The following is a 22,323-nucleotide window of genomic DNA, read 5'->3' as shown; positions in this document are numbered from 1 at the left end:
CTAGGTGTGACCCTCCCGGCACTTTTATCATTTGAAATCACCATTTGTCCATGTACTCTTTTAAACCTTCACCAGTAATTTCTATTGCTCTGGGGATATTTCTAACTTTCTCAGTGACTTAAGGAACCTTGATCCTATTTGTTCACTTACCTTAATTCCTACCATAAGCCTGGGGGTAGCGGGGGCATCAATTTATCTCTTGCCACACAGCTGCATACCTACTCACTTATCATCTGCAACTGATTCCTCAGTAAAATCCTTACCATTGATACTTCAAGAGTTTTGCCCCTTTCCACAAGCATTCAGTTCTTCCTTTGTCACCTATACATTTGGACAGTGACATATCCAAATTTAGAGAGAAGGCAGAAAGTATGTGTTGTAAGTATAATGTCTCATTTATCTTAATACCCTTATCTCTATTCCTAGACAGAAATAAGTCACAGCGAATGTCTTGCTGGAAAGAAGGAAGAAAACAAAATATCCTTTCAGGAAACAGGGGCACACAAAATCCCAAAGTCCTTTATGGCATGTCCATTAATGTGGCTACCTAGGGAATGTGTAAGCCCAGGCAGAAAGGAGACAGAAGAGAAAACAAGCTCATTAACTGATTATCATATAAACCTACAGATTCTTCCTCTTTTCTACAATCCTTTTGGCATACCATGGCCATGTTATGGTAGGCTTGAAAGATCTGACTTACATTCTGTTATAGGTTAAATTTTGTTCCAAAAAAATTCGTATGTTGAAGTCCTAACCCCCAAACCCCTAAATGGGACCTTATTTGGAAAGAGGGTCATGCAGATTTAATTAGTTAAGATGAGGTCATATTGGAATAGGGCAGACCCCTACTCCAATATGACCAGTGTCTTTAAAAAGAGTGGAAATTTGGAGACACACACACACACACACACACACACACACACACACACACAGAAAGCCATGTGAAGATGAAAATAGAGACTGGAGTGAAGCATCTACAAGATGGGAATGCCAAAGATTGTGAGAAGTCACCAGAAACTTGGTAAAAGGCTTAGTACAGGTTCTCCTTCATAGCCTCAGAAGGAAACAGTCTGCTGACAGATTTTAGATTTTAGATGTCTAGCCTCCACCACTGTGAGACAATAAACTCTTATTGTTTAAGCCACCTTGTTTGCAGTACTTTGTTACAGCAGATAACTAATAGAGTACTAGCTCTAGAATTTTCTCATTTCTAAAGTAAGCACTGTAATTCTTATAGTATCTATACCAATGAACATTACAGTGCCTTTATTGTGCTTGCCAAGTGCCAAGAACTATGCTACATATTTCACGTAGATTGACTAATTTAATCCTTACCACAGCCCCATAATGCAGTTACTTGTATAATTTGTATCTTCACCTTTTGAGGTGATGGAACCTGAGGCACAGAATAATTAAACTACCCAAGGTCCCATAGAATGTGAAGAAGCCAAGACATAAATGCAGGCAGTCTGATCAAATTACCCAGGAAATAACTATCTTTACAAATCATAAAGTCACCACTGTCATATCATTTCCCTACTCAAGAGCCTGTATTTCCCTCAGCAAAATGAGCAACACTCTTGTTCAAGAGCTTTCATAATCTAGCTCTGGCCTATCTTCTCAATCTCATCCCTCATTTTCTCTCTACATAAACTCCCCCTCAGACTTACCTGCACATCTTTGCTTGAGCATCACTCAGATTTCGTTCCTTTATTCCCTATGTTACTTTCTCTTATCTGCTTCACACCCAATGTGGTACTTTTCTCATTCAAAGAACACAATACTCTTTAATGAAGCCTTCTTGGCAACTCCATCCATAAGCAATCTCCCCTGGGAACCCATGTATGCATTGTTCAATATTCTTTTGAGAATTCAGGGACGGTGCCAGCTATGAAGGTGCTTATATCATCTTATAAAGTGATAGAAGAAATATTTATACAAACACTAAAATAAAATGAAATTTGCATAAGAATGACAAAGTACACTTGAAATTTACAGAAGAGCTGACACTCCTGGCAGAGGTGAAGAAGGAAGGATGCACTGAGGAGGTAGTATCTGAATTGGGCATTAAAAAGGGGTCGGTAAGAATGTGTACAGATTTCACTGTCTCTACTATACACTTAGTACTAACTATGTGCATACTGAGTTATGTGAATATACACGTTATCTTCCTGTCTCACATCTATTGTTTCAGTCCTCTCTGGATCCAAAAGGGATTTGATTACCAACTCAGATACAAGCTGCTGGGAGGCAGGGTCTGAGACTTCTTTGTCTTTCTTGTAGTGTCAAACACCCTTGTGGAAAATAATAAAGAATATACAAAGAAAGGAAGGAGAAAAAGAGAATGTCATCGACGGAGATAAGTGAATTCCCATGACTTTTCCCTGAAGTTCTCCTTGACCTGGCAGCCGCTCCATATCTGCTTGCTCCTCTTCTTGTGCCTTTGCTCTGCTGACTGATCTGCTTGTAGCGCTTTCTCCTTTCCTCTTTTTTGTATAAAATCCTCGGAGACCCAATTCATTCTCCTTGTTTTGCCCTTGGAACCTCTTCCTTCCTGCAATCCTACTGCATTTATGTCCATTCGGCACCTAATTGTTCTCACAAAGTTTCATATTCAGTTATTCTTCTCCAACCAGATTCTATAGCTCCTCAAGGCTGGAAACTATGTTATATTTATTTTGCATGCCTTCCCCTCTTCCCTCCACCTAGACATCCCCTCAAACACAGAAGTACCTGGCACAGAATTACTCAATGACTAAATCCTTTCGGTATTTCTATCACTAAAGTAAAATGTCCTTTCATCTGACTCTCCAAGTTCAAAAGTACATTGGGAAAAGTTATATATCAAAGCATTCATTCTCAAGTAACACAGATTTATCTTTTCTAAAACTTTCAATCACTAAACCAAACATCAGTGGCTTCACCAACAAGAAAAAAAGGTGTAAGCACACAAAGAAGGATCTGTAATATAACTACCCTAACACCACTAACTCCACTTCCTTATGTGCAGGGTTTATCATTTTATGGCAACTTGTAGTCTAAACACTGCCATACATAACCTTTCTTAAGAAAGAGATATTGGAAGTGGTCCAACAATCTGAAATTTGCAAGATGAAATTTAACAAGTTGAGGTGAAATTCACCTTTTAAAGTTACCATAGCAGACACTCAAATGACATTTCTTAATTTAAATTTTATACAGAATAATTCTATGCAAGCCACATGAAGTCCAGAAATTTTAATGGTGAATATCTTGGGACTGTAACAAAGCACATAGATAATGGGATGAATCCACCCTGAACAATCCTTGTTTCCTTAGAAAAAAAGGTGGATCTTAAATTTTCACGCAATAGTTTAAAGGAATAAACTGAACTTACACAAAAGCAATAGATCAATTCCTATTTTGCTCCCTATTTCTCCTGGGTTCTCATTAAAACCAAAAGCTCTAACTTACGGAAGAATTAAGGTACAGATAGAGGAGGAAGAGAACAAGAAGTAATCTGGAAACTGAATGGGCCAGCAAAGACATTCTTACCTAAGGTAACTTTGGAGGTTTTCAGTGCTCCCAAGAATCAGTTTCTTTTGAGAAAGGTAATTTTGAAAAGTATTTTGAAATTACTTTAAAACTACAGTATATAAGACTAACCTGAAACAGAACTCCAAATGCCTAAGACATTAACTTTGCTGAGCTCCATTTCTTGGCATTCTTCAAGCCACTGACCCATTATCAGCTTAGAGTGCATTTTCCAACACCTTATGCTGTATCAACATGAACTTGTTGTTAAGATACTTCTATCTTAATTTCAATAAGCCTAATTTTAATATTGAGAAAAAAACAGAACCACAGGCCTGAAACCATGGGATCAATTCTGCTGGAGATTGCATCTTCCTAACAAAATAAAATAAAGTTAGCATTCTATTTATAAAAACACCATTATTGTTTTTAACCATAAACACTGCCATAAGAAGCATGGTATGACAGAAGTTTCCAGGTTCTTTCTGACATGGGCAACATCCATATTTTAATCACATGACTGATGGATGCCCCCTACATTCATGCAGCCACTGAGATCCTTTCCCTCTCACTACCAGTCTGGTTTCAACCACAGAAAATGCTGTAGAGAAAGGTAAAAGACAAGACTTAAAAAAAATAAGGTTATCTAGAATAAAAAAGAAATGTGGATGGGGACTTAAGGTACAGTAAGGTGGTGATGGATGTGTTAATTAATTTGATTGTGACAATCATTACATTATGCATATGAATATCAAATAATCAGGTTGTATACCTGGAATGTAGATAATGTTTACTGTTCATTGTTTCTTTAAAAATTTTAAAAATAAAAAAGAGAAATATGGAGGAAAAATGACCTGTTTGGGAGAAAACAGATTAAGCAGGGAATGGAGGAGTTTTGCAATGTTTACCTGAATGAAAGATTGATCTTATATATGATCAATATTTAACCAGTCAATAAATACTTTGTTCCTATAAAAATACCAAGTAGAAAATGTAAAGGCATCTTTTATGTAAAACATGAAAATGTTTTCTTCTATATTCACATATTTAAATCATTTCTAATTGCGAAGATTTTCAACTTCAAATGAGTAGAAGTCATAAATCAGAACCCCAGAAGATAAATTTAACATCCCTTCAAGACAACCCCATTTAAACCTTTCTAAACAGAGAAGAATTCAAAGGTCTTCTTCAGAAATCCATCCTAAAGGATAAAAGCATTCAGAAAAACTTCTCTGTATTTACCATAAATCCTTCTTGATGCTTGCCTTAAGTTAATTTCCCCCTTCTTTTCTTCAGGGAAGATGGAAAACAGCTGTTCAACATTCCCTTTCAGGCTACTTTTTTCCTTCCTGACAGGTCCCTACCCTCCTTGGGAGAAATGTAACCACTGCAGGTGATTCCAAAATCCAGCTGGCCCAAGCCTGATTATCCATGGGGTTGGTGAGCCTGCCCCCGTTCATACCACCTGGAATGATATCATCAAACTGCAAAGGCCCCAAGAGAAGATTTTTCCCCAAAATTTGTGAAATTCTACAAATCCATTGGATATAGTCTGTCCTCAAATGTATTAAAATGACAAAAATAGCACAGCTTCAAGAATAAAAGTTTAGTCAGACTGTCTAGAAGGTAAACAAGGTTGTATTGCAGCTGGGTACCTTGGTCTTCACTACTGCTCTACACCGTATCGGATATTGAGTGTACCTTGGCATAATGTATTTTTAAATGACTTACTGATTTCTATCATGAAATTCCTGAGCATTTGTCACTAAGGCAATTTTCTCAGTGACAGAAACTGTCATTTCTCATTTCTAAAACTGAAAAATTCTAGAAATCCCTTTCAGTACCCCAGTCTAAAGGACTAATCTGTAAACAAGTGTCCATTTCTAGTCAGTTATTGCTTTAAATGAGCAACGTATATGGATTCATGACTTCATCTGCAGATTACCACATTTTACCAAAAAAAACTTACACAACACGAATGTTGCTACCTGCTTCAGGAATTGCTAACAAACATCATTTTTCTTGCAACAGCCATTTGACAGCAACAATAAGGCTGATATACTGCCTTCGTACTTCATCAATAAAAACATTACAGACCCACAAGCTTGGTGAGCCTATTTCCTTTACAAATTCCTTTTTAAGAGTTAGGAAATGCTGATTCAACTTTGTTGCCGTATAATGTTTGCATGCATTAAATGCCTATTATTTAGTAGCTAAGTTTGTTATTGTTACATATGAGAAAAAATGCAAAAGCCCTGATTTAAGCAACAAACACAACTTTACAACTCTATTAATATTTCAAATGGAAAGATTTAAAGGACAGCTTCTTAAACTGACTGTATACCTTTTCAATTTCTACTAAAAGAGCACGAATGCTAATTTAAACACACACTGGGGATTTCGATATGATTATTCTGCTATCGTTCACACTAACAAGAGACAAGAGAAACTATTAAGTCTAGAAATAAAACTCCAAAGGTGGGGGTTGGCATGCAGACACATATATTCAGTTGCAAACTCTTTCTGACTCTGTCTTGGACAAAGCAGATGAGCATAAATAATCTACAATGGATATGTTACATATATGTAATTGAAAACCAACTGCCTATATGTCTTTTGTTATATTTTCTCTAACAAAACTACACTTACCTAATAGGTATAACTATTCCCAAATATAAAATGCCAAAGCAAATTATGCTTATTTGTCAGTATTGTTCATAGCTTCTACATATTACTGAAAGGCAAATTCTGTTCCTTCAGGACTTGTTTACTAACATTTGATGACAACACTGCCAAAATCATCTTTACAAAATATTCCAAGGGAGTTGAAGCAAACAGAAGGAAATCCAGTGGTAATCAATACACATTAAAATTCATATGTTATTCCGAATTAAAGACTGAACTACTCCATTCAAGAAATAAACAGATCGCCTCAATAATCTTTTCTTTTCTTTCCAAATTAAAATAATTCCCTTCTTCTTTGTAATCTCTAACAGGCTCTCTGAACACTTTTCCTCCAGCAGGTTTACACTCTTCTGGGCATCTGAAAGAGGATCTGGAATCCACACCCTCAACAGGCTGGAGCTTGCCTACACATGGCAGAAGTAAGCAACACAATCGGTAAAGGTAAAAATCCTGAAGCTAGCTAATGAGAACTGAGCAATCAGCCCAGGGCTCTGCAGGAATTAGAAGTGGCCCCACAGTGGAATCCTTAGAAGGCATGAGAAGAGATAGAGAGAAGTGGAAGAGAAGGGGGCTGCGGAAAGGGGCTCTGTAAATAGCCAGTTACATTAGTCTAGGAAGCACACAAGCATTTTAGGGAGCTAATGGTTCATGGGGAGTAGTGAGTAGTCAAAGGGATAATAAAGTAGACAATAGGAAAATAAAATGTTACAGAGTCTTTAATAATATGAATTTGAAGTCACAAAGGATAAAAGTAGAATTAAATGTGTAATTTAAGTTAATCTTCTATTTAAGGTATACCACTAATGATCTGAAAATGAATGACAAGTCTTTTACCTTTAGTATCTCCATTTCCACACCCCTAAAATGAGGGTAAGACAGTAGCTCTATATCACTGTCCATTTCTACCAGGCTAAAATATTAAAATATTTGAATTCTTTGAAAAAAAAAGTTAAAAGTACTAGGCAATTTCAAAATGCAAGTATTTATGTAGCTGTATGTTGAGGGATTTTCCTTTACTGCAATTATCTAAATGCATATGAATTTATAAGCAACAGTTTATTAATAGTAATGGTCACTCTATCCTATGCACAATACCTTCTATTTCTCTTTCTAATTTGATTCTTTTCTGCAAGACTTCACCACCAACTAATCAAGCCACTCTTCTATGCATAACTAGAAGTTGTGAAACACTAAAATGAGATGATAAGAATTTGGGATACATTTATTTACCATACACATAAAAAAGACCTTAGGCAGAATCTTGCTCGCCGCCCAGGCTGGAGTGCAGTGGTGTGACCATAGCTCACTGCAGCCTCAAACTCCTGGGCTCAAGTGATCCTCCCATCTCAGACTCCCGAGTAGATAGAAAGAAAGATTTCTCTTTGAAGAGAAATTATTTCAATTAAAAATACTATCCACTTAATGAACAGTTTAATTTTTAAAAGCATATCTCCTATTAGAATGGGGCATTAGAGTTGAGAAGACTTTGTGAAACATACATCCTTAATTATTGTTATCATCAAATGGTAGCATCAATCAGTACATCTCAAGAGTTTGGGATTTTAATCTCTACTTCCCATTCTAATTCACCATATGAATTTCATAGGAAAATAATTTTTCTTTTCAGTACTCTGGGCTTATATATAACTTGCCTCATTGCCATGTGGGCACCAACTTGAGGTATAAAGAATTTTGCTGTGTCACCCAAACATTTGCTGGTAATTTGGTGCTCCCAGAGAGTTTTATTCTAGCAATCACTATAGGGGAAGATAACATAATCCCATGAGAAAACCTTAACATATTTGCTGTGGTTTGGATAATTGCCACCTCTAAAACTCATGTTGAAACTTCACCTCCAATGTGGATGCGGCAGTATTGAAAGGTAGGAGCTAGAGGCGATTGGGTCATGAGCCTCTGCCCTCATGAATGATTAATCCATTCATGGATTAATAGGTTAATGGATTCATAGGTAATCACGGGAATGAGACTGATAGTTTCATAGGAAGAGAAACCTGAAACAGCATGAACAACCTTCTCACCATGTGATGCCTTGCATCACCTCGGAACTCTATAGAGTCCCCACCAGCAAGAAAGCCCTCCCCAGATGCAGCCCCTCAACCTTGGACTTAGGCTCCATAACTGTAAGAAATAAATTCCTTTTCTTTATAAGCTATCCAGATTCAAGTATTCTGTTATAAACAATAGAATATGGAGTAAGCATTTAAGAACTGTCTTATCCTTTTCTTAGACACATTCTTTTAGTAGGGTTATGTCACTGAATCTCTTCAGGTACCCTACCCACTCCTTCAGAATAGTAAAGATCCAGCCCCACTCAGAAAACAGAATAATAATATCCACTATAATGAAGTTCCCTCTACCATAGATTCTGGCTCTCCTCAAAGGCCTGCCACAAACACATCCCAAGTCAATAACAGTATTTCTCTTTTTTTATTTGGGGAAGGGGCAGTGGGTGGTGAAAAAGAATAATATTTACTATATTTAGGATTCCAGTATGCTAATGGTTGCGTAATATTTACTATATGCTACAACCACAAAATGCTAGTCTTTTGGGAATTTCTTCTGAAAGAGGATCTGGAATCCACACCCTCAACAGGCTGGAGCTTGCCTACACATGGCAGAAGTAAGCAACACAATCGGTAAACGTAAAAATCCTGTAAAAGTTTCAGGTTATATAATATTTAATATACGCTACAACCCACAAAATGCTAGTCTTTTGGGAGTTCCTTTTTGAAAACAAAGACTACCAATATACTAACACCCAAATTAAAATATTTTTTCTTTTTTTCTCTACAATTATTTATTGAAATCATACTATTGAGTGAAAACTATGCAATTTCTTTCATGCAACATAGTGTGATCCAAGTATAAATAAATACCAAAATATTCTATCACAAATAACATTAAGAAATGTATAAATATTTTATTAACTGCAAAATGTACTTTCATCAATGATCTTAAAGCACTTTTTCAGAAATTAAAGAGACTCTTTACAACGAGGCACTGGGAAGCATCTGTGAAGTTAAGAGCTTCATTTCATGGATGACCACCGGGTCCTCTCAGGGCAATTCTGCCAGATATTGAACTGGAGAGCCCATAAAATCTCATTGAAAGGAACTGTATTAGCTTGTTTCTGAACTAATTTCGTAAATTAGTTGTACTAATTTACAGATGTACACACAAACATTAGTCACTAAGATGGTCCTGATCTCATATCGCAAACCTAGCTGATGTCTTACCCAGTGCTTTTTTAATAGGTCCCCAAGATCAGAAGGAGGGACAGCCTCTATCTAGCAGGATAGAGAATGGAACCTAATAAACCCATCATGGCAACTGCCTATACTGTTATCAAAGTATCTCTTGGTCAAAGTTTCTTTTCTTTTGTTTTCATTCATTCATTCTTTTTTTTGAGACGGAGTCTCGTTCTGTCACTCAGGCTGGAGAGAAGTGGCACGATCTCGACTCACTGCAACCTCTGCCTCCCGGGTTCAAAAGATTCTTCTGCCTCAGCCTCCCAAGTAACTGGTACTACAGGCGCGTGCCACGATGCCCAGCTAAGTTTTGTTTTGTTTTTTTTTTTTGTATTTTTAGTAGAGACAGGTTTCCCCATATGGGCCAGGCTGGTCTCTAACTCCTGACCTCGTGATCTGCCCTGGGCCTCCCAAAGTGCTGGGATTACAGGCGTGAGCCACCGCGCCCGGCCTTTTTTTTTTTTTTTTTTTTTTTAGAATTCCCCTTTACTTGGTGACTGTACTTTCAGTATTTTTTAATTTGTCAAAATGTACTTTGTAGGCCAGTGTTTTTATTTAACAAAAACTTCATAAAAACTGATACTGACATCATATACATGTCAATGAAAAATAACTCTTCCCAAGTTCAAACTTGGGAAGTGCTGCTTATTGATGTTTCTCAGGTTCTGTATTAGTAGCTCCAAGAGAGCTAAGGCTGATCTCATATACCTCTGTATGTAAGCACTATCTTGCACATTTTGCTGAACCCAGAGGGGTCACTAGGTGATGGAGACATCAAATTCAATCTGTTATCTTCTCCATTTTTACTAGAACAGTCCTTACCAACATACTTCAAAAAAGAACTTGTATCTGTATCCTGACCGTCAAAGGAAGAGGTCACGATACGGAAATCTAAGTATTTGCATGAAACAAATACTCAGATAATCCTATATTTTCTTCCATGCACATTAGGGTTTTTGTGATCCCATTTAGCAATATAGTTAGAATACACTATACAATATTGTATATCACTTTCACATAGAGATTATCATTGAGAATTTTTTTAAAAACTTGAGAGAATTACTGAAAGTTTAAATTCCATAATGTGAAAAATACTGAAAATATGTATAAGTGAGAAGATCTTTCACACATTTAACAAGGCTAAACCATGACTTTCTAAACCATGACCAGTGAAAACTTAAAAAAAAAAAAAACTTTATTACACGAAGATTCCTAGAACTAAACGCGTCATTGCCTGACCTAAAGAATTTCAGGTAAGTGAGGTTCACCATCCTGATTTTAACCAAAGGCTTCGGTTTCCATCTGAATGCCAGCCAGCTTAAGAGGAGGCTGCTGCCTTAAAGGAGCGATGAAAACGAAGAAGTTCTCAGGTCACAAACTTAGCTCAGATTCCAGCCCCGACAGATCTTGAGCCCATGTGGTATCACTTTCAGAGCTTCCCAGTCCGTGAGTCAAGCCCCCGCCCCCTCCTCTCCCCGGGACTGCCTCGGGGGCTGAGGTTTACTAACAATTTCTCCGAGTGCCGGCGGAGCCAAGGAGCGCTGGAATCCAGCGTCTGGAGAGGCTTGGGAAGCTCTTCCTCGGCTTCCGCAGCCGCAAAGTAGGGCTGCCAGCGCCAGGATCGGCACACACGCCACCGCCACCTCCCCCAACCTCCAAATGGCTGGGATACGGAGGGAAAGGAGGACGCGAGGGTGTGCCACCCAACCCCGCAGAGTGAAGTCGAGGCCCCATGGACCGTCGAGGAAATCGCGGCTGGGCCGCCCTGATCCGACGCACTGAATGCGATCTCCAGGTTCTCATCGTGTTCCCGGCTCAGTGCTCGCGTTCAAGGGGGTGGGGAGGGGCGAAAAGCTGCCCCTCGAGGCTGCTCAGCCGCTGGGGAAGTCCGTGGCTCAGTCTTCACGCGTCAGGCGCTCTCTCGGAGCCCAGCCGAGCCGGGCCCGGGCGCGCAGCCCGCGGCGCTCCGCTCTCAGCCGGGGACGTGGCTCTCCGTCTCCTGCCCGTGCCGGGCCAGCCCCACAGGCTACCCGCCCGAAACTCCAGAAGAAAGTTGCGCCGCGCGCCCCAGCTCGCCCCTTGCGCGCCCCTCCGCTTACCGCTCCCCGCCGAGGCTTCGTTCTTTCCGGCGTCGCCTCCGCAGCCTCCAGAGCCAGCTCCTGGCCCTCCTCACACCAGGGCGCCCGGGCTCCCGGCCCTTTCCGAACCGAGCCTTCCGCGCCACCGCCGCGCCATGGGTGCTGGTGGGCGCCGCGCCCCGGGATGCGCTGCTGTAGCCTCGGGCGGCGCTACTGAGAGCCGGGCCGGCGCGGGCGGGTAGGTGTGGGCGAAAGGGGCGGAGGGAGGGACGCGGCGGGCGCTGAGGCTCCGCTGGAGGGGGGAGGAAACCGCAACGTCACCAGAGCCCGAGGAGGCGAGGATGAGGAGGGGGAAACGGGGACCCCCTCTCCCGGCCGAACCCCGACCGCAGGCCCGCCCCGCTTTCTCCCGCTCCTCCTCTCCCGGGACTCACGGCTCGCAGCTGTGCTCGGCCTTCCACGCCACCCGGCCCGGACTCCACCCGCACCCCTGCCCGCCAGGCCTCTTTGGCTCTAACTTGTTCTAGTTTCTTAGGACTCAAACGCTTCAGGTTCGAGAATCACACCCAAAGGAAAGGTAACTTTTGGAGGCCCAGGGGGAGGAGCTGATGCTTACACACAACTCTGGGAGAGGAAAGCGAGGAAGACGTTAAGAATCTTACTACCCGGGCTGGTGCCCACTGCAGTCTGCTCCTCCCGAATAGTTACTGCCTCTTTTCTCTCGAATTTCAGTTTACTCTCTTCCCAAAGAGAAGTTAGTTGGGGGGCGGGGGGGGAGCAGGGTTTGGAGGGGGATCGCCTATAGAGAAGCAGTTCTCTTTTTTACTTTACCAACAAAATACACTAAATCCAAGCGCACCGAACCCTGCAAACGGAACAGATTTTAATCATAGAAGGTCAGGAGCAAAGCATTTAATGTAGGCAGCTCACAAACGGAAATTTATCTTACGCAGTGGGGGGTGTGAGAGAGAGAGAGAGATCGCTCATGCACCCAAGTTCAGGTGGAGCATTTGCAACTTTGGTAGTCACAGCCTCTTGGAGAAGAGTCCTCCTGTTTTCCAAAAATCAGCCACTGGGCTCAAACACACTCAGCCAGGTCCAACCAGGCCCCAAGGAGATGACAGGTATGATCAGGGCCATTACCTCAGGAATACTTCCCCCACCCTCCACCTCCACCCAGTGTGTTCATGTAACCTACCAGACCTAGATTGTACCGAAGTGAAAGATTTGTAGGCTACTTACCCATTCATTAGAATGGGAGATATTTTACTGGGAGCAGTGCTTTCCTCCATGAATTCTGAAGGGTACCTCCATCCAATTCCCCTGACCTCAGAGGTTCTCACTTCTATTTGGCCAAATACAGAAAAAATGTGGATGTCTCAGTTTATGCTTCTCTTTTTCAGAAATTGCATTTAAGAGGAACTCCTTACAAACAGGCCAAGAGGAAGTGATACTATTAAATTTTTTAAATGTTCGCTCAGGTAAATCACTAATTTGCATAAACTAGATGCTTTAGGGAAGGTCTGTGGAGGAGAGAAGAGGACTCTGGAAACTGGAATTAATTTTTGGTTCAAATCCAAACTTTGCTTTTACTACTGTGGGCCTTGGAAAACTAACATCAGAGCCTCAGTTTCCTCATCTATAGTGTAACGATATAATACCTCGTTTGAACAGTTATGGAGAGGATACAATAAAAATAGCTAATGTTTATTGAGAGTTTACTACACCATATCAGACGGTCACTATGCTAAGAGATTTACATATACTAATGCAATTATTAGAACAAATTGTGAAAGTGTCTAACTATACTATGTAATCCGTGTTAATTTCCATTTATCTTCTCAAATTTGAAAGAGACTTTAGAAAAAACATCTGGTTTAATTTACTTAACCTCTCAGCAAGTAGTAGTCTAGTTCAGTGATTCTCCAACCTGGAACTTTAGAATCAGCAGGGGAGCTATAATAAATTCTTTCTAATGGGAACCCCCACCCAAGAACAACAAATCAGAATCTCTGAGGTTAGGGTCTAAGCATCAGCATCCGCATTTTAAAATCTCTTCCCAGATGATGACAGTGTACAACCAGGATTGAGAATTCTTCAAAGGAGGCAGTACTCACTGTCATTTGCTCCCCTTTACCCTCACACCCCCACAATTTTGCTTTTGAGTGACCTGTGAATTGGCCTCTGGATGACATTCACTTTGTGCAAAGCACACCCCTCCCCTGCCCCGCTCACTCCATTACAGTAAATCTCAACAGATCTGCTATTCTGCTCTCTGGAATCTACAGGATACACCTAGCCTTGATTCCACGGGAGAATACTTCAATTTACCTGGGTACATATTCACTCCATCAGCTTTTCTTCATCCATTAAGAAAGCTCTCAGGAGGAGATTTACTTTGCCAACATCTCTCTCAAACCTTGATGCCAATAATTGAATTCAAGGTTTCACCCAAGTGACAAAGTAGAAAGATGTTTAATGGCTTTGTTGTAATTACTGTTTTTCCCTAAGTATATCCTTGGAGCTTCTATGGCAGCAATATTACCCAGCTGACTCCATATTACAATCTATGAAATAAAACCTTAAAGTGTTAAAAGTTTAGTTGGAGACTCACTGAACTAGACAACTACACTTAATGCAGTGTTCAGCACTTAACCTGTGATTTTACTGAATTTTATTGTGTTAAATTAGGCCTCTTAGCTTGTTGAGCTTGTTGACATGTTGGGTATCATTGATATAACTGAGTAATTCTACCTCTCAATTTCATGACCTCTGTAAATCCGGTCTGTGCCATACCATCATTTAAGTTCTCATTCTCAGGTACCCTCCTCTGCCAGCTGACACTGGATTTGAATGCTACTGATGAACATTCTTATCAGTTGAGGACCCAGATATTACCTTGTCCTGTTTTTGTCTGTTGTCCCAGGGTAGCACCCTGTGTATATGGGTATATGGCACTTTTGCAGGATTTAGAAAAAGGTACCCCCACTCTCACCTTAGCTGAAGGATTAGGAAAAAGTGACCCCTTACTCCTAGATGCAGCCCCAAACAGCAGATGAGCTTTGTCTATTGGATGTCTTTGCTCTACTGTAATATTGTCAAAAAACAAAGGAAATGACTACTTACTGAATTCTGGTTCATGTCTACAAAATTGTGTCTTCCTTTTCTAAGTACCCAGATGTCATTCTAATAATAGGTTTATTCATTTTGTTCCCTATCTGTGAAAAGTTTCTTGCCTTGGTTTCAGACTAAGGCAAAAACTGGAACTCCATTTGTCCACCTCCAGTTTTTTAGTGTTCATCTCCCTCTGTGCTGATGCTAGCTGAGAGTCCTTGTTGGTAAACTCTCCTTGCTGAGATGGAAATTTACTAAGCAAGAAGTTAAGCTTTAGACAGCTAGGACATATTTTCCTACAAGCTTCTCCACCTATCTTTTCAGTTAACTCTTTGAAAGTTTATTTTATCCCTTACATTTAATGGTTTATTTTTACATAATAGAGAAGACAAAAAAAGGGAATTAGTTTTGTTTAGTCATCCATTTTATCTCAAGCAGAGACATCCCTTCCATGTTCTTGTCTGAACAAAACAAAATGTATTTTTTGTTGTTGTCGTCCTTAGTTTATTCCTGGCTTTAGCCTAAAATAACAGAATAACAATATTACAGGGCTGTTACAGGTATGCAGCTGCTGTTCTCCTGTTGAGTTTAATTCATTAAACTAAATTTTAATCTGCCTTTTATGTTTTACTAACCAGTCTGGTCCTTGACTATACATCTGCTTCCATTCTTGAAATGCTTTTCCTTTTCCTTCCTCAGGTCAAAATTATTCCATTTGTAAAACTGCCTTAACCTGCACCTATAGATTCCCTCATCTTCAGATCACAGAAGATCATTTTGGTTTGCTCAAGCCATACTGCCCTCTACTTGTACTTACTGATTCAGTGATAATCTCCTGAGCTTTCCCTTCCATTTCTGAGCATTCAGCCCTGGCCAGGCATCCTCCAGAGGCTTCTCCAACCTTCCTTGCTCAGGCCTCCCTCCCTGCCTTTCTCGCGCTGACATGCTCTTCTCCATTACCAAGAATGCTCTGCTGCGACTGCTTCATCTCCACATGACTCTAGCTTCCTGGGCTTAGTTTTCATCTTTAAAGCAAAATGAAACATTTACCTACATTCTCAATCAGAATTGAGAACTACCTCTACTGCAAGTAACAATTTGAGATTTCTGCAGGTACATACTTCCTGGCCTCACAATCTTCTAATAGGTCATGAAGTGTACCAGGCACGTCCATATGTGTCTCCTTTTATCCTCACAGGCACTGACTGATGAGGAAACAGAGGCTCTGAAATTTAAAGTGAATTTCCCAAGCCATAAATGGTTCACATCACATATGATTATGTTTTCTGATATAAAATCTAGAATCCTTCCACTAAACCACTTGGCCTAGACTAACTTTGTATGTCTAAAGCCTCATTTACAGTTTGAGTATCCTGGCCTCAGTTGAAGGCTATTCTTCATTCATTGACAATTGACTTGAAATGGATGATTTTATATCACCTCTTATTATAAACTACCTAAGGTGTCCCAAACACCTTCCAAATTATAATATTGTTCTCTGAAATTACAAAAATTTTTGATATTTGCTATATGAGTGAATGAAATTAGATGTTTATTCTTTTCCTCAGACTTACTGAATAGACCAAAAGGAGTGTAACATTTAATATTATAAGTTCCTTCACGGTAGAGACTCTATTCTTCATTTCTATAGCCATTCCTCATATTTCCTGGCAGAGGGCACGTTTATTAAATTAGAATTAGAATTCAATTTTCAGATTGTGGCTGTGTCCCAGGCTAGATACAGTGGTGGATAATTTAATGTGTCCATCAAATAAGAGCATGGACTTTAAAGTTGAACAAAACTAGGCTGAAATCTAGACTGTCTGTCACTAACTGTGTGACCTTAGGCAGGCGAGTCATTTAACATCATTAAGTTCCACTTTCTCATCAGTAGCATTTTGATATGCATACTTTTCTCATGCAGTTTCTGGAAGGAGCAAACCAAACATTGTATATAATACCTGCCAAGGAATGAGAACTCAATAAACAGGTGTTTATTGTCATAACTTAGAATGGTTCTAGGGGCTATCAATGAGAGATACACCCTTTGCAATCAGTCTTGGGTGGACTGTAACATGCCTGGGCATTTTTCAGGCAGGATCTGAACCAATTAAGGTGAGTGATACCCTGCCTCTCACAACCCTGCTAAAAGTAGTTGAGGTCATGCCAATTTTTGCAATGGTTTGGAAATCAAGCCTTCTGTGCTCTTCAGGAGGAGATAAGGATTGTCCTGGCAATATTCTATAATAGTAATTCTAACCCCTGGGTGCATATTAGCATCACTTGGGAGAACCAAAAACACACCAACGCCTAGTCGCACTCTTAGAAATTCTGATTTAATTCCTTCTAGGATGAAGTCCAGATGTCCTATATGCTTTTAAAGGTACCAGATAGTTCTAATGTGTAGCCAGAGTCAGAACGAGTGCTACATAGTGGTGCTTCCCAAACTTTGCTGCACATTAGAACCATTTGGAGAGATTTAAGAACTTCTGATTCCCCAGTTATAGTCTGTACCAATCAAATTAGAAAGTTTGAGGTGTTTGAAACTCTGTGATTCCAATGTACCAAAAGTTTGGGAACCACTCACTATTAGAGTGTTACTAAATAGGCTGGGTGAGGTGGCTTATACCTGTAATCCTAGCACTTTGGGAGACCGAGGCAGGCAAAGTGCTTGACTCCAAGAGTTCGAGATCAGCCTGGGCAACATGGCAAAACTCCATCTCTACTAAAAACACACACAAAAAAATTAGCCGGGCGTGGTGGCGCACACCTGTAATCTCAGCTACTCAGGAGGCTAAGACACGAGAATCGCTTGAACCCAAGAGGCAGAGGTTGCAGTGACCAAGATCACACCACTGCACTCCAGCCTGGGCAACAAGAGTGAAACTTGGTGTCAAAAAAAAAAAAAAGAAAAAAAAAGCATGTTACTAAGCAGGTACTTGAACCAAATGAAGTAGACTTAGAGAATATATTTGTCACATTTGTTCTGGTTTATTATTATATAAAATATTGTGAAGATTCGTTTTTATTAACCCAAGCTCACTAATGTATTTCTTTCTAAATACTTTTGTTGGGTATGCAGTTTGGGAAAAATATTTGATGTCAATACTGGCTGAACTATTGAAGTGGACTTCATATTGCAGTTAATGTTTCACTTCAAGTTTCTGCTGCCTGAGTGTTACACATAATGAATTCCAAGAAAACATTTTAACAGCCAGGCCATTCAGACTTCTTCTGCTCAGGCGTTTTCTTCTGCTGATGAGATCACCTGTGTCAGGCAAAGAAAATCTGGGCTATTGTGCATTTATAGTATCTTTTAGATGGGAAATGTTCAACAGTTTGCTGATGTTAAACTAAAGTATGTAGTCCAGTGGCATGTTTCTATATCCTTTCTCACCAAACTCCATACACTGTGGTTCTTTTGCGCTGTTTTCTTTCATTTTTTGATTTTTTAAAAGTGCCATTTTGAGTTTGCCATTTTTACTCATCTTGGCTAAATGGAAAACACTTCCATTTTTTAAAAATGCTAACATAACACAATTTTAAAACCCAACAACAATTAAACAAATAAACAAAAAACACAGCATTCCTTAGAAGTATTTGTCATCTAAGTGAGAAAAGTAGAAGGAAACTTGGAATAATTACATTCTAACCATTTCATTTTATGAAGAAACTAAGGTTTTTTTTTAATATCTATTCTTTTTTTATTTTATTATACTTTAAGTTCTAGGGTACATGTGCAGGTTTGTTATATATGTATACATGTGCCATGTTGGTGTGCTGCACCCATTAACTCATCATTTACATTAGGTATATCTCCTAATGCTATCCCTCTCCACTCCCCCCTCCCCACAATAGGCCCCGGTGTATGATGTTCCCCTTCCTATGTCCAAGTGATCTCATTGTTCAGTTCCCACCTATGAGTGAGAACATGTGGTATTTGGTTTTCTGTTCTTGCGATAGTTTGCTGAGAATGATGGTTTCCAGCTGCATCCATGTCCTACAAAGGACATGAACTCATTCTTTTTTATGGCTGCATAGTATTCCATGGTGTATATGTGCCACATTTTCTTAATCCAGTCTGTCACTGATGGACATTTGGGTTGATTCCAAGTCTTTGCTATTGTGAATAGTGCCGCAATAAACATACGTGTGCATGTGTCTTTATAGAAGCATGTCTTATAATCCTTTGGGTATATACCCAGTAATGGGATGGCTGGGTCAAATGGTATTTCTAGTTCTAGATCTTTGAGGAATCGCCACACTGTCTTCCACAATGGTTGAACTAGTTTACCATCCCACCAACAGTGTAAAAGTGTTCCTATTTCTCCACATCCTCTCCAGCAACTGTTGTTTCCTGATTTTTTAATGATTGTCATTCTAACTGGTGTGAGATGGTATCTCATAGTGGTTTTGATTTGCATTTCTCTGATGGCGAGTGATGATGAGCATTTTTTCATGTGTCTGTTGGCTGTATGAATGTCTTCTTTTGAGAAGTGTCTGTTCATATCCTTTGCCCACTTTTTTGATGGGGTTGTTTGTTTTTTTCTTGTAAATTTGTTTGAGTTCTTTGTAGGTTCTGGATATTAGCCCTTTGTCAGATGAGTAGATTGCAAAAATTTTCTCGCATTCTGTAGGTTGCCTGTTCACTCTGATGGTAGTTTATTTTGCTGTGCAGAAGCTCTTTAGTTTCATTAGATCCCATTTGTCAATTTTGGCTTTTGTTGCCATTGCTTTTTGTGTTTTAGACATGAAGTCCTTGCCCATGCCTATGTCCTGAATGGTATTGCCTAGGTTTTCTTCTAGGGTTTTTATGGTTTTAGGTCTAATATTTAAGTCTCTAATCCATCTTGAATTAATTTTCGTATAAGGAGTAAGGAAAGGATCCAGTTTCAGCTTTCTACTTATGGCTAAGAAACTAAGGTTAACATAGATGTGGAACTGTTACCAGTTTTTGCTGCTAATTAGTTAGAAGTGGAAGGAGAAGTCGAGCCTCCTGATTACTAGCCAGATTTTCTTTTTCTCACTTCTCTTTGCTGAATCATTGGCCAAAAATGTACAACTAATTTCTCCTTTTGGGAAGCGCATATTTCATATTAACTCTGGCAATTTATGAAAAAATGTAGATTCACTTCCTCCATTAACAAAATGTCAGTGCCTAAGAAGAAATAAGGTTTATTTTTGGAGGAAATCAAGTGCCTACTCAGAATGTGCAGGGGATGGCACCTTTCATTTAGCAGCGTTAAGCTTAATGTGTTATGTTTTACTTACGATGTAATTTCTCCAATATATGAACAATGTAAGTTCACATCACTACATATGTGAAATCACTAACTAAATGCCTGTCCTTGAGGTGAAATCTTTAATAAACTTTCACCCATCTTGAGTTATTTTTCCTCTCATTATACCTGGGAATTAAGGTATTTAAAAATTCTAATAAATTGCATCTTTTTATTGCATGAATCAATTTTCTGAATTTCCTGTTATTATACAAGATAGCAGTGCTTCTGTTCATGGTGGGCAGATTAATGTTGTGGTGTGTAGCTCAGCTAAATATCATGTATGTATACACACACAAGCACATACATATATGTGTGTGTATATATATGTATATTTTAAAATCTCACTTTCTGATCAGTCATTAAACATGTGGCAAGTATCTATCACATATACACACACACAGAAGCACACACATATATGTGTATATATATATGTGTGCGTATATATATATTTAAAAATCTCACTTCTGATCAGTCATTAAATGTGGCCAAAAAAAGCAACTGTTACAAAGTAAAAATAGACATAGGCTACAACAATCTTGGATTGTAGTATAATGGAAAAGTTACTTTAAATGAATCTGCCTGAAATTGACAAATTTTAATGTTGTCTATGGGAAAATTAATGGGTTAATTCTGGAAACTGAAAGTTACAGGTTCTGGGACTAAATTGACCCTAGAAGAAATTCTTTCTGTTTTTACTTCCCCTATAAATTTGGAAAAATCAGCAGTAGCATAAACATGATAACTTGGGCAAATCACAACTTCTTTTGAGTCTTAGTGTCCTTAGCTATAAATAGAAGAAACCATCCTACTTCATTTGTTCTCAAGTATGGTTATACTTTAGGACCACCCAGGAAACTTTGGGGAAAAAATGATGCTCTGTACTACCTCCAGACAAATTAAAATGAAATTTCTGGGGTATGTGGTCTAGGCTAGAGGTGCTCAAAAATATGGTCCATGGACCACTGCTATTAGCATCACTGATTCATTAGTCAGCCTGGGATGCCATGACAAAATACCATAGACTGGATGGCTAAAAGTATAGAAATTTATTTCTCACAGTTCTGGAGGCTAGGAAGTTCAAGATCAAGGTGCTAGCCAATTCTGTTTCTGATGAGGGTTCTCTTGCTTGCTTGCAGACAGTAGCCTGTGTTCTCACGTGGCCTGCACATGGAAACAGAGTGATCTCTCTTTCTCCCTCTTCTTATAAGACATCATCCTTATGACCTCATTTTACCTTTCTTTAATCCTAAAAGCTCTATTTCCAAGTATGGTCACATTGGGGGTTGGGACTTACGTATGAATTTTGGGGAACAAAATTCAGTCCATAGCACTTGAGATCTTGAAAATTTTCAGACCAATCCCAGATCTACTTAATTAGATTCTCTAGGGGTGAGGGCCAGAAATCCATGTTTTAACAAACTGCAGGTGATTCTTATGTACATTTGAGTTTGAAGACCACTGGCCTAAGCCAATAGTTCTTAACACTTAGACTGTATATTGGAATCACTTAGGGAATTTATAAAACTTTGATACCTGGGGCCCTATCACAGAGATTCCAATTTACCTGTTGCAGGATGCATAGTCTAAACAAGTTTTACAGCTCCTGAAAGTGAATCTCATCTGAGAACCACTGGTGTAGAATATCTCTGAGGGTCTTTGCAGTCTAAAATGGTATATATTTTAATATAATAATATATACAAAATATGTATATATACAATACATAGTCTAGATAATTTTCATCAGAAGGAGGATGATAGAGTAGCTCTTTCTGTTTTGTAGCTTCAGCTATGACTCACATTTGTTGTCAGTCCCTTTTCATTAATCACTTGATGACATAATGCATTAAGCAGGAACTTTTTGAGAAGTACTATTGTGATAGTATATTTGCTAAATATAAGCTTCTTTATTTTTCAGTAAAAATCAAGGATTTATTTGATGATTAATGTGTTTCTACTGGATAAGACTAAATAAGGGTTTGGAGAGCAGCCAGAGGCTTATGAGACATACACACACATACACACACACACACACATATTTTTTTTTTCCAGAGATGGGGTCTTGCTCTGTTGCCCAGGCTGGAGTACAGTGGCAGGATCATAGCTCACTACAACCTCAAACTCCTGGGCTCAAGTGATCCTCCCACCTCAGCCTCCTGAGTAGCTGGGACTGTAGATGTGCACCATCACACCCAGCTCTCTTGAGATATTTTAAAAGAATCTTACAAATTGTGAGTCCAGGAATAATTCTGAAAAACAATCTAATTATTTTGTAAATCTCAAGTTCATTAAGCCATATAAACTAAGAAGTTATGGGTATTTCTTGATGTTAAAACTTATATTCAGCCGGGTGCAGTGACCCAAACCTGTAAACCCAGCACTTTG

The 22,323-nt window shown here is 39.3% G+C and overlaps 1 protein-coding gene and 1 pseudogene across 2 annotated transcripts in view; one reads left to right on the top strand and one right to left on the bottom strand.

Moving 5' to 3' along the window:
* DSE (dermatan sulfate epimerase) overlaps positions 1–11,760 on the bottom strand; it is a 67,639-nt gene extending 55,879 nt beyond the window's left edge. For both annotated transcript variants that reach the window (XM_001111756.5, XM_015137544.3), the window contains exon 1: positions 11,567–11,760. The gene's annotated coding sequence lies outside the window, so the exon portion shown is untranslated. The remainder of the gene's footprint in view (positions 1–11,566) is intronic.
* Positions 11,005–11,762, top strand: LOC106998168 (uncharacterized; annotated as a pseudogene).
* Positions 11,763–22,323: the final 10,561 nt, after the last annotated feature.

This window comes from Macaca mulatta, chromosome 4 (assembly GCF_049350105.2).
Source record: "Macaca mulatta isolate MMU2019108-1 chromosome 4, T2T-MMU8v2.0, whole genome shotgun sequence".
Lineage (NCBI taxonomy): Eukaryota > Metazoa > Chordata > Mammalia > Primates > Cercopithecidae > Macaca > Macaca mulatta.
The sequence above is the reverse complement of the archived record's forward strand: the minus strand, read 5'-3'. Positions and strand labels throughout refer to the sequence as shown.